General features: G+C 35.8%; 1 long non-coding RNA gene across 1 annotated transcript; it reads right to left on the minus strand.

Moving 5' to 3' along the window:
• LOC109235604 lies at window positions 2,025-10,259 on the minus strand. The gene is made up of 2 exons (XR_002069413.1): window positions 7,946-10,259; window positions 2,025-2,456 (listed from the first exon to the last, which is right to left on the minus strand). It is a non-coding gene; the product is annotated as an uncharacterized LOC109235604 (long non-coding RNA).

Consider the following 15,648-nt stretch of genomic DNA (forward strand, 5'->3'; position numbering starts at 1 on the left):
ATGTTATATCCAATCTGGTGTTAGTTAGGAAATTCAGTTTGCCTACTAGCTCCCTATAGTAAGAAGGATCCTGCAGTATTGTTCCCTCCTTGGCCTTTAATTTTACATTGGGGTCCAAATGTGAAGAGCAAACCTTGTGTTCCAAGCAATTATACTCCTTCAGTAGATCTGTGTGTGTAGCCCAAAAAAGTGTAGGCTTGAAAAAATGGTTCCAAGAGTAATTCCACTGGACCCCAAATCCTTATACGTGAACGCGGGCAAACTCATGCGAACGCGAAGCACAAACTCTTAGCCGTCCGCGAACGCGAGCCCTCAAACGCAAACGCGAAGGCTTAAATTCCTGCCTTCCAAATTCCTTCTACGCGATCGCGATATACCCCACGCGATCGCAAAGGCTTAAATGTCTGCAACGCCTGAACTGAAAATCTGCAACTTTTCAACTTAGAAAATGGTCCGATTGACCACCCGAAACTCACCCGAGGCCCCTAGGACCTCAACCAAAAGCACCAACACATCCTAAAACCTTTTTCGAACTTGTTCCAATCGTCAAAACACCTCAAACAACATCAAATTACTCAAAACACATCAGATTCAAGCCTAGGTTTCTAAAAATCTTCCGAAATACGCTTTCGATCAAAAACCCAACCAAACCACGTCCGAATGACCTAAAATTTTGCACACACATCCCAAATTACACGACGAAGCTACTGCAACTCTCGGAATTCCATTCCGACCCCCGGATCAAAATCTCACCTACCAACCGGAAATCGCCAAAAACTCAACTTTGCCAATTCAAGCCTAATTCTACTCCGGACCTCCAAAACCCAATTCGATCACACTCCTAAGTCATAAATCACTCCCGAAGCTAACTGAACCATCAGAACTCACATCCGAGCCCTCTAACACATAAGTCAACGTCCGGTTGACTTTTCCAACTCAAACCTTCTTAAAAGAGACTAAGTGTCTCAAACTTCACAAAATAATTCCGGATTCAATCCAACAAACCCGATACCTCAAAACACGGATAAACAATGCATAAGAAAGCAGAAAAGGGAGAAACGGGGCGGTAACTCATGAGACGACCAGCCGGGTCGTCACATCTTAATATTAATAAAGCATGATTAATTGTGTACACATACGCGTGACATGATTTTAGCGCCCCAAACAAAACGGATTTACGCATATGTGATTCATTTCAAGATAATTCCATAAACGCCATAATTATAAAGCGGTAAAAGGCAAAATGTACAGGTTCTATTGAGTAATTAAATAATTTAATTAAGCCATGTATGATTGAAGTGACCGTACTAGAACCACGGAACTTGGGAATGCCTAAGACCTCCTGGATTAACATAATTCCTTACCCGGTCTTCTAATTTCGCAGACTTTAGAACAGAGTCAAATTTCCTCGATTTGGGATTTAAAATAAACCGATGACTTGGGACACATAAATTATCCCAAGTGACGACTCTAAAACTAAATAAATAATCTCATTTGGAATAATGTCACTTTAATTGGAAAAACTACCTATCCCTCAAAAAAAAGGAGGTGTGACAGACTCGGCGATCAAATTCTTGGTAGGAATCATCAACTTTATATTGCCTTAATAACGGCTCACGCTTTTTAATGATCTTTTTTTATGGTTATGGCAGTGATGATTGGTGGATCTGTTAATTGGTCTATTCCAATTCTGATAGGTGCACCTGACACGGTATATCCACAGTTAAATAATATTTCATTCTGTTGTTGCTTCCAAGTCTCTTGCTCCAATTAAGTTGAGCCTTAATAGAAGTGGGTAGCGGCACTGGGTGGACGTTCTATCCGCCCTCAAGTGGTATTACTAGCCATTCTGGAGGAGCAGTTAATTTAGCAATTTCTAATCTTCATCTATCTAGTGTTTCATCCATTTTAGGATTTATTAATTTTATAACTATAGATTCGTCTTTCCTCAGACAAAAACCAAAAAAGCTTTGGTAAAACCGCCATGGCTGGAAGCACCAATTAGCCTTACAAGACACAGAAGAAACACAAAAAACTGGAATATTTTCTAATATCTCACAGACCCATCTGAGCTGCCAAGCCAAGTTATAGTTTTTTTCCAGCTCAACATAAAATATATGTCTTGAATCATCGTTCACAGAAGAAAAAAAATCTTCATAGCCTCATTGCATCACATAAAAGTGAAACAGAAGGAGTAACAAGAAAGGAAAATAGAGAGGTTATCTGTATTTCACCAAAGGCTGGTTTAGGAATTGGAATTTTTTTTCATTTGAGTGATCATCGGCATAGAGAACGACATAGAAGGGCAAACCACCAATTGAAACTCCCTATATCCCTCTGCTTTCACAGCAGCCTCAGCCTTAAACTAACAAGATTTTTGCTATTTTCATATGAGGCTCATATCTCACTATGATCAGAGATGGAGTTTCTCAAAACCGCCATGGCTCCAGATTGCCCTGTCAAGATACGAATTTAATACCATCTCAATGCAAATCAATAAAGCCATTTGCCAAGAATCATATCAACATTACCTCAAAATTTTCACTTTCACCTTTATTTTTAGTATGATCCTCACTGTTTGCGAGTTAACACAACCACATAATAGCAAGAAGCAAAGAATGGTAGCAGCAACAGCAACAGGAGATCAACAACATGTATCTTTGGAAGCTAGATATATTTGAAGAAAGATATAAGCACTATTAATTGCTTCCAGCAAGAAATCATTTGCTTACCAGCAAAACTGAACAAATGCATAATTGTTATAAAACAATAAAAGAAGAAGAAAAGTGTTGCAGAGAAATAGTAAGAGAGAATTCTTACTGATATTGGATGAATTACAATATAATAGAACCCTCTATTTATAGGGAGACGGTGACTTAGCAACCAAGCAATGAACCCTAAAATCTCTCTAAATATAGACATTCACTATAAATAATATTCTATTTATAACACTCCCCCTTGAATGTCTATTCAACAGATAATGTGCCTCGTTAAAACCTTAACTAAAATAAAATCACATGGAAAAAAAATTCTAAAAAAGGAAAAAGAGTACACATATCTAATAATACGCCTTTTGGTTGCCTCGTTAAAAACCTTGCAAGGAAACCCAGTGGGACAAAACCTTGTAAGGGAAAAAGAGTACAACGCGTATTAACTTCCCCTGATGAGAGCATCAATTCACATTTAAGCATTTGCATTCCAATCTTGTGCACCATCTTCAAAAGATCTTTGGTAGAGATTTGATAAACAAATCAGCCATAATGACTTGAATGAATATTTTGCACCTTGAAATCATCATTCTTGATAGATATATAGTGTCTTCATATAATGACGTGGAATGGCCTTTTCAATATCTCCAATAGATTCTCGCTATCATATTATCTATGCATATAGTTATAACAAGATACATATGTGCACAAATTGTACTTAGGATGTAGCACTTCATGACCAAGAATTCTATATGCTTTAAGCAATTTAAATCCTTTGGGGATTGTCATATAAGTATAGTCAAATAAGCCATTTAAATAGACTTTAGATGCATATCAACTTTTCATGTCATGCTAGACATATAAGATAAATAAAAGTGATTGCACACACCATTAACGTTATACTTTCAAGTATTTGAACTGCAGGTCCAAAACAACAGGTCTTTCATATGAAACCAATTCTATTCAAAATTGTTTTTTCAGGCTTAAGATCCTCGTATTTATTTAGCGGTGTCATAGATGTCGTCGACGAACATTTTATATCGGTTCCAACCTTCTTATTTTTCATAAAGACATAACATAGAGATCTCTTCGTTCATATATTCAGGTACCTGAATCTCTCATGAGATTTTATGAAGTGTTATGTCATGTGATCTTCTAGATCACTTGCCTCTTTTATTGTGTCATTTTGATCATTTGCTCATCTTCTTTATTAAGAAGTTCATTTGAAACCGATCTGTCTATACGCTTTAAGAGTACCATAGACTTTGTCCTTCTAGGACTTATTATAATATGAGCATTTACAATGAAAATATAGTTACTTTCTTTGGGACAGCAAATATGTCCGGCATGCTTTGCAATATATTGCACATGAATTATCCTTTTATGAACTTCAAGTTTATATTGTTTTATTCGGGGATCTAGATGTATAAATGATAATTCATTCCATGTAACTTTTTCTCAACTGTTGTATCTTGTCTCCCCCTCATGTTAGAAAAACTAACTTGTTTCATCAACTTTGAGAACTCATCTTTGTGCGTTATGGTGTTAATCAAAATATACACCGCACATCAATAATAATGAGATGAAATTATTTGGTTCCTGACCTTGAAACCACTTGTGAGGGGAGAATGTTATATACTTTCGTATATAACCTATATCAAACTGATATAGATAACTTTGTTCTCATAAGCAATTGTTTAGCTATTAAGTAGAGGCACTTAATCATTTTGCTAAACCAACTGTGATATAAACCAACTTATCAAGATGAACTTCTTGAGTAAAAAATCTGGAAATTATGCTCGAAATTAAATTATCGAGCAAGTTACCTCGCAAAATACCATGTTGCGGATTATTAATAATCGCACATGTAACCATATCATAGATGCATCCTATGTGGTATACATGGTAGGTGAATGGGCCCATATTCACCTTTGATATTTCCAGCATTCATGTGATTCAATCCCAATTTTAGTTGGTATATTAATTAATGAGAACAGGCAACATAAGAGAATTCGTAAAGAACTTTCTAGTTCTTTAATATTTACCCATGTGAATTCTCTTTTATTTTTGTACATCATACTTAAATTGATATGGGTAAACCAATTATGCCAACTAAATAAATTATCAATATTGATAAACTTCAGATTTACACCATGACGTGTGCAATTATCAATAAACTCCAAGTTTATTATGATATGTATTTTTATATCAATAAACTTCTCTTTATTGTGGCACTCTTTTGTTTGTGTAGTACAAACTGGAGAATAAAGCGGGTAATTTTTTACATACATATCACCCCGCTACAAGTTGTAGTAATAGAAGATATTAAATCTTTCCTTTATTTATAGTCTCAATATAATCAACCGCTTTCGCGTATACTTTGAAAACTGAATAAGTTTCTTTGAGACTTACTACAACACAGTACCTTATTGGTAATTAATTGTGTTTCTCCAAAATAGTATAATTGGCTCTTGCAGAGTTCTCAATTAATTTTGTAGTACCACATATTCATCAACACCCATATGGTGAATATCTCTTTTAAAGAGAAAGTTATACCATTATGGTTATGGTCAAAATTATATGCAAGATCTGTTTCTTGCATTACCGTTGTCTTTTAATAATCACGATGCCAAAATATTTTGGCGTACAATAGGTACGTGACCGATGACCATTCATGCCATAATAATGATATTATTTTCTTATATCATCTCAAACCTCCTTCTAGAGGTGAGTGCGGTATATTCACTACCGCTAGCACGTTCATATTTTTTGAAAAATGAATATGTATTCATAAATCACATGTTGTCACATTCAAATCATGAATGGATCATAATCATCTATATGTACTTTATAAAATCTCATGTAAAATCGATGACAAATATTACTTTCACAAAGTAAAGGATTATTTTGAGAATCCTTATTATTCTCATTATCACAATTATGACGATATGATTTCGTCTATTGCCACATCCACATCCATTGATCATTCATGGTAATAAATTTGTCTTCTTTCAGACGTATTACGTACTGCTATCACATTCTCTTAAGGGAATGAGAATAAAGCAAATTCAATGGGATGGGTTTTCAATAGTTTGCCCACAATCATACATGAATTTGATCATGACAAGGCATAAAAATTTTACCACTTTAGGTGGTTGTAATTTCTTACAAACTTCATTAGAGTTATAATCAAACTTTGTTGTCTTTGCTTGTATATAAAATCAAAGTATAGAATAAAAGAGAAAAATACGGTAAAATACTTACCTTAAATCCAAAATTTAATCATGAAGGAAGTTTATAGAACTATTGACAATCATTATGCTCAATCCCAAAGCTTCTATTCAATTGGTTAGAGTCTCGTGCTGATAACGTGTTATAAAACAATAAAAGAAGAAGAAAAGTGTTGCAGAGACAAGTAGTGAGAGGGAATTCTTACTGATATTGGATGAATTACAATAGAATAGAACCCTCTATTTATAGGGAGAGGGTGACTTAGCCACCAAGCAATGAACCCTAGAATCTCTCTAAATATAGACATTCACCATAAATAAAATTTTATTTATAACAATAATAATATAATCCTTTTTCTCATTGAAGCTGACTCTCTCTATTTACTAGTATATTTAAATAAAGCAAAAGAGAGGGCTAGGCTGCCATAGCTGCAGACACCATTTTGCTATAAAAAAAACATACTGGGTCACCTTGCCAAGATACGAGTCGGGTGTCTTCTCAATGCCATGACTGAACATAAACTAGAAAGGAAAGCAATCTTCATAGCTCCTTTACAACATCAATAGTAGCAGCACTAAAAGAAAAGGAAGAGGAAGAGCAATATACTAGGGTGTGTTTGGATGAAGGAATTTCTTTTTTTCTTTTTTCTTGTTTATTTGAAAGGGCTGTTGTTTTTTTGGTTATAAATGGTGAAATCACGGGTATAGCAGAGAGGGGCAACCACCCTTTACAGAAAATCCCAATCTCTCTCATGCCTATTCTTCCATCTTTCTAGGCTATGCTCAATTGATTTTAAAAAAGATGGTGATACATTAGGACTGCAAGATAACTTGCAACTTGTAGCAGAAAGTCGCGGGTTCGACATATCACAACATTGAATCATGGAATAGATTTTGGCTTTCTTTTTCAAGCAAAAGGGGCTCAGATGTGTATTTTGGAAGGATAAAAGAGAAGCCAGTGATGCCATGGCTGCAAACAACCAATTGCATGTGAAAGAGGAGCCTCAAATCACAGCCCATTCCGGTGTTTGCCAACCCAAGATACGGGTGAAATTGACTCTATGCCCTAATGATTTATAGCCCAAATAAACAAGTACAATAACTGCCTCTTTCAGAAAACATTGACTCTTTCATATATTTCACGTATGGAAGTTTTGGACTAAGCTCATACTAAGAATCCAGTAATGCCTAAAGCAAAGGCGCTAGATGTTTGCTTTCTTGGTTTTCTTTGAGGAAAGAGGGTTGTTGATCTTAGTAATGGAGAAATCATAGGCCAAACAAAGGGGGCAACCACCTTCCTAGAACTTCCTCTTACCCCTGTTGGCCTCATTCTTCCTTTTGGGCTGAACTTCCATAGTTCGAGAAAATGATCAAAATACTCCTTAATTGTATAGGTGTTGAATTATTTTAGTCCTCGATATATACAACTTAATAGAAATAGTCCTTAATGTATAAGAAAAGTGAACATTTTTGATCCTCAACCTTGAAACTAACGTACAAATCAAAAACTTTGTTAAACTTAATCTAGAGGCAGACTTCCTCTTACGCATCTTCTCTTTTAACGAGGTCCAGGATCTCGGGCTGTCCAGGACTAATAAGAGAGCTTGAGATGATCCCAATGGGCCAAAGAGAAGGCAACAAAACCATAGCTTGCAAAAATATTGGTTGCATGTGAGAGAACTCATAAATAACAAACAATCAGTGGTTTCATATCCGTGATACAGGTCAAATCATCCCTAAGCCCCCGAGTAATATCCAAGATAGGAAGATCATCACCGCCCTTTTGGAGAAATGACAACCTTTCCAATGGTTTCCAATTGTGTGTGATTAAACGCTAAATTACTCTAAGCATTACTACTAGTATTGTACTATCAAAGCCACCCTCAATAAACAATGTTGCCAGGTCTCTCATTTCTTTTATTTTTGTCGTTTGGGGAAACAATAAATACAAAGCTTCTGGTTATAGTGATAAAGAAATCATTGAGGGAGGGAGAAGGATCAACTAACCTTTACTCCATCGCCAAGCCCTTATTCTTCATTCTGAGCTGGATCTCTTCATCTTGTAAACGAGATGAAATATAAAGCATCTTACACTAAAATGCACATCTTTTAAATAGATAACAAATTACTGTTTAGTTTCCAACTCTGCCGTAGTTTTCCCATTGCAAAACGGAGGGAAAAAATAATTATGCCTACTTAATTTTCCTTATTTTCCCTCTTTTATTTTGGTTCCCATTATCAAGAGCATAAAATCCCATGATTTGCTACTTTTCTTCCCATGTAGAAGAAAACGAATTCCGCAAGGACCAAATATGAATAAAATACCCCAACAAAAATATTTCATTCCAAAAGTCAAGCCTTTATTTAACTCATAACAAGAAACAAAAGTTTAACCCACCATACTCCCCATCTCAATAACAGTAGGAAAGATAAATATTTTTAACACTCTAAATTGGTGAAGTAGAGATGGTAATAACAGAGATTTTGAGGCTCACATCTGTATTCTATCTTTAGCATCGCCATGGCTGCAAATCCAGTTATTGGGCTGCCCCGCCAAGATACGACCTATCAACTCCTGATTCCATCAAGCTCGGAAAAATCAATTATCACAACCCCATTATAGACCTACCCTAAAGTTAAGGGACCATCGAGGTCTTTTTTCTCACCCCATTACAATTTATGCTTCATATTTTCCTTGTCTAGCCATTTAAAGAAAAAATATAATACAATGACAACAACCATCCAAACAGGCGATTAGTGTAACAGAGATAAATGCATATACATCCAGATGCGGATTCAAGATTTGAACTTTATTCGAGTTGAATTTCTACCACGATTTGAACTTTATTCGAGTTGAATTTCTACCACAACCCATTTGAGTTACTGGGTTTGCAAACTCTTAGTTGTGGCAGAAGGTCGCGGGCTCAACATATCCCAACATCAAATCATGGAAAAGATTATGTTTCTTGTACTTTCAAGCAAACGGAGCTCAGATGTGTGTTATGATAAGGCAAAAGAGAAGCCAACAAGGCCATGGCTGCAAAACACCGGTTGCATGTGCGAGAGAAGATTCAATATTCTCGATCACAGGCCATACAGGGTTGCCACGCCATGATACAGGTCAGGTCATCTCAATACCCAAACCGGTTAGCCCAGATATAGAAACATCATCTTCACTGCCACTTTATGTACCTTGCATCAACACTATAAAATAACACACACAGAGGAAAGACAAGATGTCAATAAAGGGCAACTCGGTGCGTAAAGCAGCCCGTATTCACGCAAGATTTAGGGAAGGGCGGCACCCCTAAGGGTATAATATATACAGCCTACCCTAATGCAAGTATTAGTGCTGGAATCTGTGACCTATAAGCCACACGGAATTAACTTTGTTGTTTCTCCAAGACTCCTAGAGATGTTAGTATCTTTAACTTAAATCATTTCTGCCACTTCTGCAAGGGCTGTTGTTCTTCTTGTTTTTTAATAATGGAGGAAAATCAATGGTGAAACAGAGGGGCAACCACCCTTTCAAAGAAAATCCCAAACTCTCTGGTTTTGCATCATTTCTGTAATTCTTCTGGGCTAACCTTTTTCCTTTTGAGGGAAAGAAAAGGGAGCGTCATTTTCATAATTGCAGACTTTGAGGTCCCAAAAAATAAGGGTTAGTTTCTTTAGATCTAATAAGCTGATTCTAAAAGCACGGTCAAACAGGCTATAACAAAATAAGCTGATTTTAGAAACACGGCCAAAGAGGCTAATACTCGGGACTTTTCCTGAGGGCTCAGATTTGCTGCATTTTTAGTCAAAGCAAAAGAGAAGGCGCCGCCGCCATGGCTGCAGACACCAGTTTGCTATAGAAAAGCCGTACCGGGTCGCCCCGCCAAGATACGGGTCGGATAATTCTCAATGCCATGAATTGAACATAACCCAGAAAGGAAAAGCAATCATCACAGCCCCTTTACATACATCAGTAGCAGCACAAAGAGAGGAGGAAGAGGAAGAGGAAGAGCAATATATTTGGGGCCTGTTTGGATGATTTTTTTTATTTTTGTTTAATTTAAAGGGCTGTTGATTGTAAATGGAGAAATCACAGGCATAACGAGAGGGGCAACCACCCTTTTACAGAAAATCCCAATCTCTCTGTTGCCTCATTCTTCTTCTTTTCTAAGGCTATGCTCAAAGCTGTTTTTTGGTGGAAGCGTCTGCATAAATAGGGCAAAACTTTTGGGGTGGTAGAATCTAAGGGCATATTGGTCAATGGCTATACAATTTTTAGGAATACTATAGTAAAAAGAAAATTGACGAACAAAATTTCGTATTTGTATGAAGTAGTATTGAAATGTTTAAAATTCAAATTTTCAAGCAAAGATGGGAGAGAATAGAGGTTAAAGCGAAAAATTTGTGTTCGAGTTTATCAAAACGACATCAGTGTATGGCTAGGTCAATGGTGGGGTTAAAAACCATGAAATTGTACGTTCAGTCGTAACAAGGGCAATAAATATGAGAAACTTTCAGAAACCACTATGTTTTAGTGGTTATTAACTAGTTATAGCTACCATTTACTATACTAGTTTTAGTGTACGGACGTTGCGCGTGTTCCCATTCTTAGTAAGTAATTTTTGCTAAGAAAATTGCATATATATTTTTAGATTATTTTTAAATTATAAAATAAAGTATAAGCTTTTGAAATTAATAAAATATTAATCCTATATAGCTAACTCAATAAAGAAAAATTTTTGTTCCTCAATATTATTCAATATATTTACCTTAAATTTTGTTCTAATTTTTTAGTTTTATCGGTTCAATTTTACCAGTTTTCTATACTTCCTTTTTAGTTTCAGTAAAAACACATAGCCTTGAAGATTTAAAACTTTTTCTAAAAATATTATTCAAAAGCTATTCTCAAGTTTATGCAAGAAGGCACAAACATGTTTAATTATCACTTTTATTATGATTCTTTAAAAAAATTCGTATAACATAAATTAAAAAATTGAATTTCATGTCTTCTCAATTTATCTCCTTTCAAAGGTTTCAATGTTACTCAATTAGTAAGGTTTTAGTAGCTGAGATAACAAAAAAATTATGATTTACATAATTTTGTCGAAACGCGTGTGGCAAAGAAAGCATTAATAAAACATAAAAGTTTAATAGGACGAACAAATTACTTGAAAAGTTATTGAAATTCACTGCGTGTGTATGTACATATTAACTTAGATATTTTATTTTTAATATATAATTCATTTTAAAGTTCTAAATATTTATACTTCATATATACTTTAAATAAAAAGATTCAATAAGTATAAATTTAATTGATTTTAAAATCCTTATTTACTAAAATATTTAAATTATATTTCTATTCAATATAAATTTATTTTTATAGAATAAAAAGTCAATCAACATTTCCTGTAGAGGTTTTGTGCTTTAATAATTTAGATTTAGGCTTTTACGATGTATTATGATTAGATATGCTATCAAATAATTATTTTGATTGTTTCATTGAATATGGTTTTATTATATTATATGACTAAAATAAGAATTTTTAAAATGCACATTTGATTGTTCCATGCTAAAACAACTTAATGTTGACGCTATTGTATTTAAGAAGTTTAATTTAATATGTGATTTCATGTCGTCATACTTTCATTAATTAGAAATCAATTCAAAGCACAGAATAAAATGTTCTCATCTATTTTTAATTAGTATAATATATATAAGGTAAAATATTTATGTATTTTTTTCTTACCTAGTTTAATAAGAAAGATTTAATATGCAAAGTTTTAATTGATTTCAACGTCCTAGATATTAGGAAAGCACTTGAATTACAATTTTATCCATTATGAAAGGTATTTTAAAAGGGTAAAAAAGACGAATGACATTTCGCTAAGGGTCTTCGTGCTTTTAATATAGTATAGATTACTTCTTGTGGCTACCTTTTGATTTAGAGCCCACATAAAAAAGACTTTACTTTTTTCGAAAATTTTTTATTTTTTTAAATCAATGTTTGCCATAAAATTTTTAATTTTCACTTCAAAATAAATTTTGGAATTTTTTGAAAATTTGAAAAACTCCAAAAAGCTATTTTTCAAAATTTTCACTCATATCACTCACAAAACTTCAAAAACTCAAAATTATATTCATGTCCAAACACAACTCTAATTTTCAAATACCATTTTTATTTGGAAAAAAAATTCACTTTTTTTTGGAATTTTACATTTCTTATGTACAAACGCCCACTAACTCTCTATCCAAGCTTTGACTAACAGAATTACTCGCTAAGAATTAATTGAGGTACGTGTAAACTCATCCTGGTATCATGATTATCAAAAAGAAATCTATCAAAATGACTGATCAAGTTCTAATTTACACGTGATGCTGATAGAAGCCATGGGAGATCAATTGAAGCTAGAAAGAAGTGAGAGATTTAGAGAGAAAATGAGAGAAGAAAGAGCTGAGCTTCTTCATTTCTGAATAATGAACTGTACAAGGACTACAGTATTTAACTACTAACTATTAACAAAATAACCGCCTCTAACAAACTTATTGCCTAACTAACTCTAGTTAATATTATAATTAGACCTAACTACAGTTAACCATCAGCTTGTTACACAGCTGCTGGTCAACACTCCCCCTCAAGCTGATGATTCAAACAAGTTCTTCAGTCCAATCTTGTTCAGTAGGTACTCATGTTGAGCTTTACCCAATCCCTTTGTAAGCAAATCAGCTAGTTGATCTTCTGTATTTATATGTTCAGTTCTCAGTAGTCCCAGGCTAATTTTTTCTCGTACAAAGTGACAGTCTATGTCAATGTGCTTTGTTCTTTCATGAAATATTGGATTAGCAACTATTTGGATTGCTGCTTTGCTATCACATATCAGTGTTATTGGCAGTTCAATCTTGACACCTAGCTCACTGAATAAACCAGTTAACCAAGTGACTTCTGCTGCACATGATGTCATACTTCTAAACTCTGCTTTTGCTGAACTTCTGGAGACAGTGCTTTGTTTCTTAGACTTCCAGGATATCAGTGCATTCCCAAACTTGACTAAATACCCTATAACAGATCTCCTTGTCTGTATGCATGCCCCCTAATCTGAGTCACAATAAGCAGTCAGCTTACTTGAAGATTCTGATGGCATAAGCAGTCCCAGACCCGGTGCCTCCTTTATATACCTTATTACTCTCAATGCTGCTTCCATATGAGATACTTTAGGGCAATGCATGAACTGACTGAGCACTTGTACCACAAAGGCAATATCTGGCCTGGTCATAGTGAGATACAGCAACCTTCCTACCAGTCTTTGATAGACACCAGGATTCTTGAGAGCTTCATCCGAGTGAGTATTATTTGTATTGAAGCACTTATCAAACTCAGTGGTTGTCAACTTCTGGTTCAGTTCTAATGGTGTTCCAGCTGGCTTTGCACCACTTAGTCCTAACTCAGAAATTAACTCTAGTGCATATTTCCTTTGACACATGAGAATTCCTTGTTTAGACCTTGCAAACTCAATACCTAGGAAGAATTTTAGCTCTCCTAGATCCTTCATCTTGAACCTTTTTCTTGAGATCTGATCTTGTTTCACACAGTAATTGTTGATTGTTCCCAGTGATCAAAAGATCATCTACATATACCAGTATGACCACTATGTCACTCCCAACCTTCTTTGTAAACAGAGAATAGTCATAATGACTTTGCTGAAACCCCATACACACTAGGGCCTCTGTCAATTTCATATTCCATTGTCTTGGAGCCTGTTTAAGTCCATAGAGGGACTTATGAAGTTTGCAGACTCTCTTAGGATTCTCCCCCTGTCTAGCAAACCCCTCAGGTATATGCATATAAACCTCCTCAATAAGATCACCATTGAGGAAGGCATTATGAACATCCATCTGAAAAATCAACCAATGTTGAGAAGCAGCTAAGGCAATGATGGATCTAACAGTAACTATCTTAGCTACAGGAGAGAAGGTTTCACCATAATCTAAACCTTCTTTTTCACTGTATCCCTTAGCAACCAGCCTAGCTTTGAATCTTTCTACCTCCCCAGATGCTTTGTACTTCACATTATACACCCACATACAGCCAATGGGTGTCTTTCCTGGTGGAAGATCCACAACACTCCAAGTTTTATTGTTGTGACGACCCAAAGGGTCATCACCTGTTTCCTCATTTATTCCGCGCTTCCGAGGCCTTGAAAACCTCACTTTTAATTGCCTCGATTTGCGTGCGCAGTCCGGGCGCGTAGCCGAAAAAATTATATGTTAAATTCTGTGAAAATTTTCAAAATGTGGCTTTAAAATGATTAAAGTTGACCTTGGTCAATATTTTTGGTAAACGGACCCAGACTCGTGATTTGACGGTCCCGGAGGGTCCGTAGAAAAATATGGGACTCGGGCATATGCCCGGAGTCGAAATCCGAGGTCTAGAGCCCGAGAAAAAGAATTTTTCTGTGAAATTGTTTTTCTGAAATTATTGAGGAAAATGGAAATGAAAATTGATTAAAAGACTGTGGTATCGGGCTCGTATTTTGGTTCCAACGCCCGGAACAAGTCTTAAATATGTGTTAAGCGCTTTCAGTAAAGTTTTGTCGAAATCGGACGTCATTTGGCGCGTTTTGGACCTAAATATCTAAAGTTTAAAGTTTGTGAAGTTAGAATGAAAAATGATGATTTTTGAGGTTTGATGCATTGATTTTGATGTTGTTTTGGCGATTTGATCGCTCTGTTAAGTTCGCAGGATGTTGTTGAGTTAGTGTGTGTGATTGGTTAGGAGCCCCGAGGGCTCGGGAGTGTTTTCGGAGGTGTTCGGGGTGTTTTTAAACTTAGAAAGACTTCAGATTTTTCTGCAATTTTTACACAGAAAGACCCTTCTTCGCGTTCGCAGTGTTGCCTTCGCGTTCGCATAGCCTTGCTCTCTCCCTCCTTCGCGTTCGCGTTCTGGCCATCGCGATCGCGAAGCTCTGCTGCTTCCTTCAACGCGTTCGCGTGTCTTCTATCGCGTTCGCGTAGGCCCAGACCCCAGACCCCAGAAAAATTTCTCTACGCGTTCGCAGCCCCACTATCGTGAACGCGATGCTTCCAGTCCACCCGTCTTCGCGAACGCGACCCCTGGGTCGCGAACGCATAGAAAAAAATCCCCCAGCTATAATTTTAAAATTTCAGAATCAGAACCTACGGGATTTATCCAATTTTCTCACGAGCTCTCTTCTCTCCCAAGCTTTAGGAAGCCATTAAAGCCCCCATTCTTCAAGACCACTTGGGTAAGTAATTCCCCACTCATTTCCTTCACTCTTCCTTCATTAATTAGCAAGTTTCTAAGCCTAAATCATGAAATCAAAGTAGAAATTAGGGGTTTTGGGTAGAGCTAGGGTTTTGAGAATTTTGGGTGATTCAACCTCAATTTGGGGTCGAATCTTAAAACAAATTGCATATTTAAACTCGTGGGGTTATGGGTGATTGGGTTTTGGTCCGAGCCTCGTGTTTGGACCATGTGGACACGGGGTCGATTTTGGAATTTTTGGGAAGAAAGCTTAGAAATTCATATTTAGGCATTGGGTTTAGTTTGTTTAGCTATTATTAATATTGTAAAGTCATTATTTCGTAGATTTGACTGTGTTGGAGCCGAATTCGAGGGGTAAAGCTATACTAGAGGCTTGAGTTGAGTTTGGAGCATTCGAGGTAAGTGTTTGATCTAACTTTGGCTTGAGGGAATA

The sequence above is a fragment of the Nicotiana attenuata genome, chromosome 12 (assembly GCF_001879085.1).
Source record: "Nicotiana attenuata strain UT chromosome 12, NIATTr2, whole genome shotgun sequence".
NCBI classification, from domain to species: Eukaryota; Viridiplantae; Streptophyta; class Magnoliopsida; order Solanales; family Solanaceae; genus Nicotiana; species Nicotiana attenuata.